Source organism: Xenopus laevis, chromosome 4S (assembly GCF_017654675.1).
Source record: "Xenopus laevis strain J_2021 chromosome 4S, Xenopus_laevis_v10.1, whole genome shotgun sequence".
NCBI classification, from domain to species: domain Eukaryota; kingdom Metazoa; phylum Chordata; class Amphibia; order Anura; family Pipidae; genus Xenopus; species Xenopus laevis.
In genome coordinates, this window is record NC_054378.1 from 67,066,533 (window position 1) to 67,079,944 (window position 13,412).

The 13,412-nt window shown below is 35.4% G+C and overlaps 1 protein-coding gene across 1 annotated transcript in view; it reads right to left on the reverse strand.

Annotated features, from left to right (window-relative positions):
* Positions 1-13,412, reverse strand: part of LOC108714984 (FGGY carbohydrate kinase domain-containing protein-like) — a 145,924-nt gene that overhangs the window by 29,894 nt on the left and 102,618 nt on the right. The window lies entirely within an intron of this gene.

A 13,412-nucleotide genomic window follows, 5' to 3' on the forward strand; every position in this document is an offset into this window, starting at 1 on the left:
TATGCATACATGTATGTACCCTTAGATGTTTTCCTTACCCTGCATATAAGCCAATATAACTTGATCAAATTGGGGTCTGGATGTGGGCCTTATCTTTTCAAGAACTTCATGTCCAGTATTTCTTTGCGTGATTTGTAATGTGGCCTAGTGGACAAACCCCATGCTTAATGCTTAGGAAACACCCCAATCCGTGGCATATTTTAAAATCAATACAAATAATAAAGGCTATCTGTAAAATAAATGTTTCAAACATCCAGTTTGGTGTTTTCTCTAAGAATATATGGTATATGGATTGCAAGGAACTAGCATGTTGAAAAGAAAAGATTGCAGTATGCATCTAATTTAAATGGGAATTAACCATATAGAGTGTAGTCTTAGTATGTGCCTAGTTTCAATGTGAGATGGCAACATCTTTTTAAAATACATATGGTGCCTGTGTTTTTTAAATGACTCAAAATTCCCCATTAAATAGGGAGGCTTATGAAAAATGTAACATGAAGGGCTGTTCTTAGGGTCTCTCGGTACATTGTTAAAACGAGCCACCTACTGTATGAACAAAAATGCTGAAGTTCAACATTAGTACTAACACTGCAGCTTTATAAACTGGAACATTATTATACTGTTTTCTTTGCATAAAATAAAATGCTCCCTTTTATAAAATATGCCCTTAATGTACTGCAGCAGAGATTGTAATGTGGTCTTCCTGTTTTATTGGTAAAACAATCCCAGTTATGGTTCCCTATGCTAGAAAATTTCCTAAAACCGAGTCACTTCTATTTCTAATGCCACAATGGAATGTAGTAGGGCTTAGCAACCCCAGCAATAACAATGGACTAACACTTCACCATTAAAGTACCTTGAGGAGCCGCCCTATTTGCAAAAAACTTTTTAGCAATGAAGATCTGTGCCTCTGAAGATGCCCTGTTAGACCCACATTTTTTGTTGATTCACTGCATATGCTCTGCGCTCTGCGCTCCACTGCATCAGTTACGTGAGCTCAGTGATTGATTCATAATATACAACAAATACACAAAATGTAAAAATCATAATAAAAGGCTGATTCATCATTAATTCATATTCACAGTACATGGCAGCTCAGTGCCTTAAAGTAAAATAATCATTCCATTAGCATTAGCTTTTATGACAGGCAAAGCTCTTTCTAATTAATGGTTTCAGCTGACCCCTAAGCCTATATTCCCAACAGCTGCCCAGGACATACTGAGCATGTGCAGTGTCACTGACATTCATAAGATGGCCTGACAAGATGGTGAGCTCCTGTGGACAACTTTAAAGGTCTAGCTCATTACTGTTATAGAGCTGCTATATCTCTCTGTTGTGCAGTAAGTTCACTATATAATATACAGAACTTTATAGACTTTAGTTCTACTAAAACATCCCTGTAAAGAAGCCTGGCGTCTATTTGACTAATATGTGAAACAATTTAGTAAATGTTTTCATGAAGTAGCAATGTTTGTTTTGTTTTACTGTACATGTTACGTTTCAGCTTTCATAACATTCATACTCAAATCTACAGTATAGCAGAAGCAACCACATGCTGAGGAAGCTCAGGCTAGACCTCAGAGATGGCTTGGCAAATCACCCAGGCTCTCTTGTCACTACATCTCCATGCCAATACTCAGCCTTAAAAAACAATCTATAACAGTGAAAGGTCTCAATTCAGTTCTATGTGCTTATTTTGATCTTTCAAACCAAATTAAATGTCTGAAAAATAGGTTTGCTATTTACTTTAACATTAGTCCAGAAATTACCAATACTAGAGGTATTTTCCAATTTAGAGGTATTAAACTACATTTATTATTATAAGTGAAGCTTAGAAATTGCTGTCAAAACATTTACAACTTCTTGACAAATTGCTTGTCATGTACCTTGTATTTGTCAAGAAGAAGCAACTGCTTGATGAATATAAGGCACTGGGCAGCAAATACTGAGGCAAAATACCTCAACGCAATCAATATATTCCCTGAACCTTAAGGGACAACTTACCTTTTATAGGAGACAAATTACTAGATTTCCCTCCTGCCTGCAAACCATATAATATTTAGAGACAATATTTCTGAAAGTTATAATTTTTTTTAAGATTTAATCATTGGTGGTTAATAATAAAGAATACTCTATATAAAGAAACAAAAGTACATCTTGATAATTCACATACAGTAAAAGCAAGGAGACATGGTGGCTCAGCAAGGCAACAATGCTAGCTACTCTCCCACTGCCTTAAGTTCGAGTTTGACTAATGAAACATCTGCTTGGAATTTGTATATTTTCTCTTTTTATAGGATTCCTCTTGGTTTTACACTACAAAAACAAACAAAATGGGCCTGAACCTGTGAAAGGGAGCCTAGATTGTCCTTTTCACTTGTGCAGAAACTTGTGAATTATAGCCAATCTATGCAAAGAGCTGTCTACTATATTGATGTGAGCAACAATTTAACTATTTTTTCCAAATGAATTCAAAGGGCGTCCGAATAATTTTGACGCGTGACAATTATTTTTTTTTTGACATGACAGATTTTTTGGCGACGACGCAGTTTTAGACACAGCTGCAGAAATTTATTAGCTGCTGGCAAAATGTGGAAATTCACCGCAAATCGATGCCTGCCAAATTTATTCGCCCATCACTATTCATTAGGATCTTTCCCAATCATTGGCAAAAGTCTTACAGATGACTGAAATGTAATAGAGGTCATACGCAAATTGGATCACCAGACTTGACAATCTGGTAGACTACTCCATAGGCAAGGATTTTGGGGTATGGAAAATAGATTACTAATAACAGTGTTATCAGTAAGAAATTAAAACTATACACCCAAAATGAATACAGATAGTTTACACTGACCTAAAACTGTCATTGTAACTCTGACTTACCTATGCAGAGTTACACAGACAGGCTCATGGGCCCCATCTTTGGATCCACTTTTTTCTGTTATAAATTATGGAGCTTTTCAGCAAATGGGCAGTTGCCACTATTACAGACTGGTCCTAAGTGCACATGCACCAAAAAGCTCAAGTGACGGTGGTGATTTTACAAAGGAATCAAAAGATACCAAAGATGACGCCTATGCACTCCACTTCACAACTTTGCATCAATAGGTCAGCGTTACTGCCAGGGACACTTTTTCTAGTAAGACTATATGGGGAGGAATCAGGAAGGGGGGTCAATGGAGGGTAGTACATGGGGGATTTTAACTTTAGGGCGGTTTCGTTCTCCTTTAAGTAAATATTGCCCTTTTACATATTTTCCCTTGAGTCATTTTGTGACGGTCTTTGTGGTCCCTCGGAGGTCACCTGACCAGAAATACTGCAGCTCTAACTGTAACAGGAAGAAGTGTGGGAGCAAAAGACAGAACTTTGTCAGTTTATTGGTTCATGTGACCTAACATTTATGGTTTGTTTGTATTGTTTGTGTGCACCATGAATCATAAGACCCCAGGGGTGGCCCTTAATTCTATTTAGGATTACCCAATAATAAAATATATTTTTATGGAAATGGTTTATTTTGATGAAGCATGGTTTTACGCATGAGCCATTTTATGCAATATATTTTTTTTATAGAGGGCCTACATTGTTTGGGGTATATTTTTCCTTTAAGAGGTTAATAAATACGTTTGTGATCAATAACTATATCAGTACCACTTGCACAAACAGTAAACATATTTAGTAACATGTTGAATACTGTATTTGCCTTAGCCTAATCACCTGTTATTGGTTTTGATTGGTCTAGTGCTCTTAGAATAATGCAAGCATACAGTATGTATAGTTGCTTGATTTGGCTTTCTGAATTATAGCAAATTTTCTCTATGGGAGAGTTTTTTTCATTTTGTAGCCAGGGATATGAAATACTGAGGTGTTTTTGTTGCTTAGAGTTGAGTAAAAATGTTTATAATATCCCATTTATAGCCCAAAAAGTGGGTTACTAATTGCACTATTTCATACACATGTACTCTGACCAATAGAATCAGGGGAACCACAAGATTTGATTTTACTTCTTTACTGAAACCCTTTAGAATATCTAAAACATGCTTGAATTTCAAATATTAAGTAAACTTTTTGGGTATTCCAGATTTTAATACAAAACCAAAATGAAAATTCATCAGACATATAGCAGATAACACATTTCGATAAGCTATTATTATGCTGGGCGGTATATAACTGAACCAGTGCTCTAACTTAGGGCTTAGAGTTTAAAGGAAAACAATACCCCTCAAACAATGTAGGTCTCAATAAAAAGATATTGCATAAAACAGCTCTTATGTAAAACCCTGCTTCATGTAAATAAACCATTTTCATAATAATATACTTTTTTTAGTAGTCTGTGCCATTGGGTAATCATAAATAGAAAATTGCCATTTTAAAAAATAAGGGCAGCCCCTTGGGATTGTATGATTCACGGTGCAAAGAAACAAACCAAACAAACTATACATGTTAGGTCACATGAACCAATGAACAGACAGAGTTATGTCTTTTGCTTCCACGTGTCAGGTGATCTCTGAAGCAGCAAAGAGACCATCACCAAATGGGGGTTCAAGGCAAGAGATGTAAAAGGGCAATATTTACTTAACCATATATATTCCAGTTGGATAAGATTATTTAATATGCCACTTCATTTTATATAAACTATCTGTTGCCCAAGTATTCGTTTTGGGGCTATAGTTTTCCTTTAAAGAAGTTGTTTCAATAGTGTTGGCTAGATTATAAACTTCATGAGGTCTATGAAATGTATTTATTTTCTTTTAAGAAAGAGAAAGAGAGAGAACAAAGCATCTAAAATAATCCTTCCTTCCCCATGAAAAAACAAACTGCAGTTTAGCACTCAGCATATTTTTTTGATGTCCTAAAATGATGAATTACACTTGGTGTAACAGAAGGGTCAGACTGTCTCAAGCAGTTGGGAACCAGATGTTTTTCTATAAATCATGTTCGTACAGTCTGTTCAACTGTTCAGAAGGGATATAAGGATATGTACTAATATAACCTGTCCAAGGCTGTACTGAAATATAATATCAAAGGGAAGTCCATCTATTCTTAGCAACACAGCACTTAAGCATAAGTTGAGCATTTCTCAATTGCATTTATTTGTTGAGAATTATTTAATTTTCCATTCCGCCTCACTCCAATGCTTTACTTGATAATGTAAAAGTGAACATTCAGTTTGTTTTCAATATCTTTGTGCTCGTCCCCTACAGTTAATCCTTCTTACAAACCCATTAATAGAAAAAATGAATTAGATAAATTATTTTAAAAACAAATAACATAAATAATAAAGACCAAATAAGGCAGTGTTTAGATTGCTTGTTTGCAACGTGGCTCAATGGTTAGCACTGATGGGGTCCTAAGTTCAATTCCAAACTGAGCCCTGTCCTTACTATGTCTGTGTGGGTTTACCCTGGGTAGTCTCCATCTTCATACAGGCAGGCTCGATGGCTTCTGATGATACTGGAACTAATGTGCACGACAGTGATAGGGAAACCAGTTTAATTGGGACACTAACTAATGTTAGATAAAGACAAATTCTAGTTAACCAGAATACCTCTAGAACCTGTTAAGGTAAATATCTTGTTTTTAAAACATCTACATGTAAGTGTAGTTCTCTCTTTTTTATTAAAATTAATCTGTAAAATACAACTATACCATGCAAACAATGAAAGTGTGATTTAAATTCTTTGTTCCAAAATGTGCATTTTGTACAAGTTAACCTGTCCTCTGGGAGTTATACTGGGTAAGCAATTGCACTTGGAGGATTTAAAATCTTTTTTAGACTTTAATGCTTTAAGCTAAATGTTTCACTTCATTGTATATTTTCACTGTATGGAGAGACAACGTCTCTCTAGGGATTCTCAAGTACATTTAGCAGTGCAGGAAGCAGATGTTTTTTATTTGATATGCAAAGCTCTGTTGAAATTGTCGAATGCAGTTGTTACCACTATATTAGTACAAATGTTAGAAATGTATAAGCGGCAATGAATACTTACCTGTATCTGCCTAACAATTTAAGGTAATGCAATCCTTGCAGCGTTGGCTGGTATGTGAGGCATTATATATATAGTACAGATATACAGTATATGAGTAAAGAGATAATTCTAAAAAAGTAAGCTGGTGCTGTTGAGACCTTCAATTGAAACATTTATTCATACCTTCCACAATCCCCAACAGGTCCTAAAAATTCATTGATAGTATATAAAAACTCTCCCTCTTCAATAGTAGAATTCTTTTGAATTGTCTCTTATTTTACAAATGAGCATCTTGCAGGATTTAAAAAGATGGCCATGAAGGGTTCGCTTCATTTAGTTAAATAAGGCTTGCCTATTGTCTGTAAGGAATGCAGTATATAGTGGTCTGTGGGATACTCTACTTTAGCTTTTGGTTAATTGTGTTATTTGAGAGATTATTTTGAGATTTTAGCAAAACTATAGAGGAATTCCAATTCGGAATCACATTACTATTCAAATGATAAACAAAGGTCTGGTGTAGAGAGGTGCCCATTGCTCAAGGGCTTCTTTTATCTTTTTCTCCCTCTAACCCACTTGGCCCCCTCCCTCAGGAATTTCCTTTGGTTGTTGGCTATTGCACATGCTCAGTACTTCTCCTCTCAGATTACTAAACATGCCCTCCATGCTGGCAGCCAATTAAAAGATGGCGTTTAGGGATGTAGCGAACTGTTCTGCTGCGAACTAGTTCGCGCGAACTTCGACCGTTCGCGTCCGCCGAATGTTCGCGAACGTTTGGGAACGTTCGCATTTTGAGTTCGCGTTTGATTCGAATACAAGTCGTTCGACCATTCGACCATTCGAATTCCTTCGACCGCTAAAAATCGAACGATTTCCATTCGTTCGAACGATTGTAAGCATTCGATCGAATGAAAAGCATTCGATCGAATAGCTTCGATCGTTCGATTCGAATGAAAATCCTTCGATCGAATGATTAAAATCCTTCGATCGTTCGAATCGAACGATTTTAGCGGGTGTTCGAAGTTCGCGAACTGTCCGCGAACGTTCGCATTTTTTGCCGGTGTTCGCGAACGGCGTTCGCGAACACCAAATCGGCAGTTCGCTACATCCCTAATGGCGTTGCTGGTTTCCTCAGAAACCCTGCTCTAGCATATGTACTCTAGGGTTTACATGTCTTTTAAGCATCAAACTAAATATTACATAATGCAAGGCTCTAAATGGCCATATAACTGGTTTAATCTCTTAGTATGTGTATAGCTAAACTGAATGTACTTTGGGGATGGCAGTATTCTGAAAAGATGTAATGATGTAGGTTGCTTATTAGATTTCTAGCTGATTTCATTTGAATACAAAATAATTTTTGCTTTAAAGTCAGAACAGATTGATGTACTGCCCCTTTAACAAACCAGTGCAGGCACATATTGTAAACAACAGAGATATAATTTAAGGCCAAAATATTAAGAACCAACTCTCCCAGGGCCCATGTTGTCTGCAATAATAGAAGGAGTGCAACGCTGCATGGCTAACATTTGTTTTACTGAGTTTCAAAGAAAAATGTATGCTTCTTCATAACAAAGCTGAACGGGCAATAGGGGAATATCAGATATGGAGAAATGGAGCGGTCAGCATGTATTTTCATTGATTTTACTTTTCATAATTTGATAATTGCAACCTGAACCCTACAGAGACTCAAGCTTATGTGCCCACATGAGCAAACTGCTTTCTGAGATGTTAAATGGAATTCTCAGTAAATCATTTATTGTTAAAACATTAAATTAATTTTGCTCAGTAGTAAATATGCATAAATGTACATTTTAACAGGTGTGTGGTTAGATGTCTGGATTGGACAAATGGAGCAGGATTAAATCAAACACACTTTCCTCATGTAATTTTTTGGTGCTATTTACTTAATTTTGCCTGGAATTCAGAAACTGTAACTAAGCTGCTTAGTGACTTTCCACCCTTTAGTGAAGGGTGGTGTAAAAACATTTGAAACTGGAATTAATGGGAGTGATCTTGCAGTAGTGCTAGAGCCTCTTCCAGCCCATCCCTCATGAACACAGTTCTGCCAAACAATGATGCAGAATAATGACGCACTGCAGTTATTGTATCATTAAATGACAGACAAGTCAAGTGTCACTCACATAGAATATTGCCAAATATTGTTGCAAGGTGGGCGCAAAGGATTGAGCATTGAATACCCCCAGTAATGGTTGTTTTAAGGAAAATATTGAGATATTTACAGTCAACAAGCTCAGAAAAAGTGCAAAGTGCTGACAGAAATGCATGTTTTCCCAGCAAGCAGAGACTGCACAGCTGGAAGGCATTTAACAGAAGTTCCCAACATTTTGCTGCTGCTGCAACTTTCTTTCCAAGCCATCTGCACTGAATATAAACATGTAGCCATACATTTAGTGGAATACAAATAATAATATTTATATATATCCTTGAAAAAGGTCCCAATTGGGACCGAAATGTCGGGCATTGATACCATGCAACAATAAATAATTTAATTTTTATAACAGGGAGTGCTGGCCTGAGAATAATGTGTATAAATAAATATATATATATATATATATATATATATATATATATATATATATATGGTGCAGTGGTGCACACCGTTAAATTTTGTGAAACCCGGGTGCCAGTAAGGTAGGTTTTATATATATATATATATATATATATATATATATATATATATATATATATATATATATAGAATAACGTCACTCTCAGGATTTGTATAACAAAAAAATATTTTTGTTATTTTATTACACAAATCCTGAGAGTGCTGTTATTTTATATATAATACACAAAAGCCATAAATATCTTGTAAATTATATCCTTATAAACAGTGAGTTCTGAAGTCATCAGTTATAAACTGTGAGTTCTGATGTAATTTCTGTCACATGACTTACTGAAACTTAGTGTATTATAATAATACAGTTGCAAAATATGAGGATATTAGAAGTTACCTCGGAGTTCCATGACCTGTATACGAAACTCCTCGGTAACTTATAATATCCTTATAATAATATCCTTATATTTTACAAGAGGGGGTACTTTATTCACTATATACTTTATTCACTATATAATATACACTCGATTTTTTCTAGCTAATTTATTGATAAATAGGGAAAAAATGTGGATGGGAGTTTTTTCTAGCTAATTTATTGATGAATAGGGAAAAAATGTGGATGGGAGTGTGGTCAAAGTGGTTTTAGTAAAATAAATATATAAATAAGTAACCCCCTATATGTTTTTGTTTTTTAATTGTTACTATGCACCCAGCACTCGGGGAGGTCCATTTATCAACATTATCATTTTAGTACTTTTAGAAACCACAAATACAGTAAACTCACTTTTTTTAAAACCAGGAATGCTGTGATTTACTAAAAGATCCAATTATATAAAGCATGAATAAAAAAAACGATAAACGATGCACTAAAACCCTTATTTTTTTAGAACAATTACTAGCAAAAAAAATCAGAAAACCCCTAAAAGTAAGGATTAATTAAAAATGGTCCAATAGGATCAGCACAGCTCCCACCGACTTCCATGAGACTTCAACAGCTTTTACTAGGCGCAGTTTTTCTTCGTTTATACACGAGAAAAATCAAAATAAGAGTTTTATCAGAATTCAATTTTTTTAGAGATCTGCCAAAAATAGAAAGGCAAATGTTAGTAAATAGATTTCTTAGTGTCCATATGCATTGGTCTTTGCACTTCAAATTGGAGTGCTGTATTCATAAGGAGTGTGAAAGCATGTAGGCATTCCTTATACCACCCCTCTAACTTCAGGAAGTGGCCAGAACAAATTACTCCCCCACACCTTTTCTGCTATATATTCTGTATGATGACTGAAGCATTTTGGTAACCCAATGGTTATGTCTGGACCCAGACACAATTAAAATATATGTAGCCTTTATAATTTACTGTACATTTCTGTTTTATTGATTTATATATATTATTCTGGAAAAGACTGCAATATGTTGCTATCTCTTGTTAATATGGTCTGAAAAGCACAATTTCATCTGTAACAAAATATATGATTTTATTTCCTGTATTTCCTGTAAGAGGGTAAAATATATTAAGGAAACTGCCTGCACACTTGGTATCTATATCATTATTTTGTCTTCCTAAATCATTTGATATAACATGACCCCTATTTTTGTGGTAGTCTACAGAAATCATAAGAGACATACATTTCCAGAAAAACTATTTTAATAATGTAAATAATGTAAAACATATTGATTTTGCTTATGTCCTTTTAAATAAGACCAGTGTAAGGGGCTACTTCATCAGGACTACACATTATACTCATGACTACATACATATTGTCTCTAAAACATTTTCCCTGCAGAAGATCGAATATGTACCCTTTATAAGGTGTTTGATTGATAAGCCAGTTCAATGACTACAGAATTTAAATAACAAATTCCAAAGATATTGTTTTACAAAACATAACGTTTTAACAACACAATCAGTTTGACCACAGTCTGCCCCTGTTGGTTTTCCCAACCTTGAGTATAACGTTGGATCAAACCCATATTTCCTTTTCAGAATACCAGATTATTAAAGTAGAGTTGACTATATAAGGAATTGAATTCAAAACTTCTGCATTACAAAATCTTAAATAAATCACAATGAAACAGGTTGCAGAGCATGGTTGCGCCAAAACCAGTGCAGTCTGTAGCAGCAAATTAGGAATAACATCTTTAACTATGTTTTTTTTATTAATGTGTAAGGTTATAGTGAATTGATTGACACCATTACTCTAACTAGTAGCCTTACCCCTATATGTGCTCCAGATAAGACCTGTTATTGTCAGGGGGTGAGCAGCAGTGTGGAGGCAGGGTACAATATAACTGTAAGCAGTATATCTATCAAAAACAGGCATCAGTGATTCTTGAAACATTAACCAGAACTGATTTATTTAGAACAATGATACAGAGCACAGTCATTGAGTAATCAGAACATACTCATAATACAAATCATTAGCAGAGGCTTGAAAGTGGAATATAAGTCCACCCAGAGCTTCTCTTCTAACTCCAGGGGCACCTCTTATGTGGAACCCTAATCCATACAACCTCTCACTAGGTTCCCGATTAGGCAACAATGCCCGTGGAAATCTAATCTCTACTAATAATCTTTGGTGGAGCCAAGAGCTGCTCATATAGGTAGACCTAAGCCTGGCTGGCTCTCCTAGAAAGATCTGTAACATGGTCTAGCTGCCCTTTACTAAACCTTGCACTGCTAATGAATCCTCAGTGAATCCCATCCACTTGGGGGCAGCCTCTGGCAAAAGTCTCTAGATTCACATGGCTTACCCTTTTATATGAAAGCTCACTGTCACCTAGTGGACAAATTTGGGAAAGCTAAGGGTTGTGCTTTGACCCAGCAAGGAGAGAACTACTCTCTCAATAGACTAAGTGACCCTTTAGTTGCCAAACCCTAGGGGAATGCAGAATAAATGAGGACTCCATTTATCAGTCTGCTACAAATGTTAACTTTTAAATAAATAAGGTAAAAAATCCTTAATCTTTTACTGTTTTTTTTTTTTTACAGAATTAACATCATCTCTTTCTAATCTTAATATCTGGATTAACTCTATTTGCTAAGAGCATGTTAAACAGGATTCATTTCAACAGAAGATTTTTTTTTTCTTGTCGGTTATACTTTATGGTCTATTTTCTACCATAATCTTTACTTTATGGTCTATTTTCTACCATAATCTTTGTATTGCAGTTAGTGGTACAACTCAGAATAACTAATTGTATAATAACATTTTATTTATTTAGTACTAAGATATTGCATACATAGGAGGAGCAATTGTAATGTAGCTGTACGTTTTTGGAATCTAGGAGATGCCAATGTATCCAAAGGAAACATACACAAACCTAAAGAAACAGGCTTACTGAAAATATTGAGAGTTCTGGTAGAAAAAAAATTCTCAGGGTTGTTCAATTTCAATAAATGTGTTTTTTCTTTTTTAATTTTAAACCTTGAATACAGTCTTCATTTTTATGCTGCTGTACTTAGGAGTGCTCCTATCTTGCTGCATACCAAATGTGTCTGCAGCAGATAAGAGCACAAAGTAAATCACATTCTTAGTTGAGCTTCTAGACGGTTCAGGGGGGGACATCATTAGGGTAATATAATTTCTAGGAATGTAATAATTATATATTTTCAATCTGAAATACCATTTGTGGTTCCAAAATATTGTCTAACTTAATAGCCCCAAACATATGAAAGATCGAACAAGGTAGCCAAGAAACGAGGTCATTATCAACTGGGAAACCATTCTGAAAACTCCATTATGTAAACTTTGTTGGAATACATCTGCCAAAAGAAGTTAAAATAGCCAAGAAAAACTTTGGAGAAAATGTAATAAAGAGTATGATTCATAGAATGCAGAAAATGAAGATCATAAAAATGTACATTGATTTTAAATGTAGGTGTTAATTTGGAGTATATATATTTTTACTTTATGTTTCTTTTAATGTTAACTTCCACAAAGCAGTACGTGGAATTGCAACTGCTCCCAATGATGTCATTTTTAAAATGAATTAGTGTACATAGGAATTACTTGAAAAACATAATTGGGAGCTGACCCACATACTGGTATGCTACAGTTCCATCTGTTGGGATACTGCAGATGCAGATGCACTCCACCGTAACACATTGTAACAAATACCAGGGCATAAAGAATATTTTATCATTGGGCAATTTTAAAGCAAGCAAAGCATGTACACATATAAGAAGTCATCTTTTCATGGCCTGATTCCACAAAATGCATTTTTTTAACTTCTCAGCTATGTTGTGTCTTTAATTTCAGTCCTTGGCTCAATTTCATGAATGTATTATTACTGTCTCTTCCCATTAGGCTTAGACTACAATTCTAGTTCATAAAAAAACAGGGAAACATTGTACTGGTGTTACAAAAAACAAAACACTACTGGCATTAAATGCTCACAGCCTGTGGCAAAGAAAACTAAAACTAAAAGGGAATTCCCACCCTCTGTCCTGATTCACGGATCCTAATTATGTAACCAGATATTATTACACGTATGGAAAATTACACCAGAAGCAAAATAGAGCCCATGTTTGCAAATCATGATGTGCAAAATTGTTACTACCATCATGTGAAGTGTCACATATCATAACAAACTCACTACAGGTATGAGACCTGTTATCTAGAATGCTTGGGACCGGGGGCTTTCCAGATAATGGATCTTTCAGTAATTTGGATCTTCATAACTTAAAGGCGAAGGAAAGTGTTCTTGCACTTGGGGGTGCCAAATGTTAGGCACCCAAGTGATTTATTGACTTACCTGAAACCCCAGGCCGGTGCTCCTATCAGCAGCTGCGCAGTAGAGAAAAGCTGAACTTTAACAAAAAAAGTCAGCTATTTTGTTCTACTGCGCATGCGTCTGCCCCAGG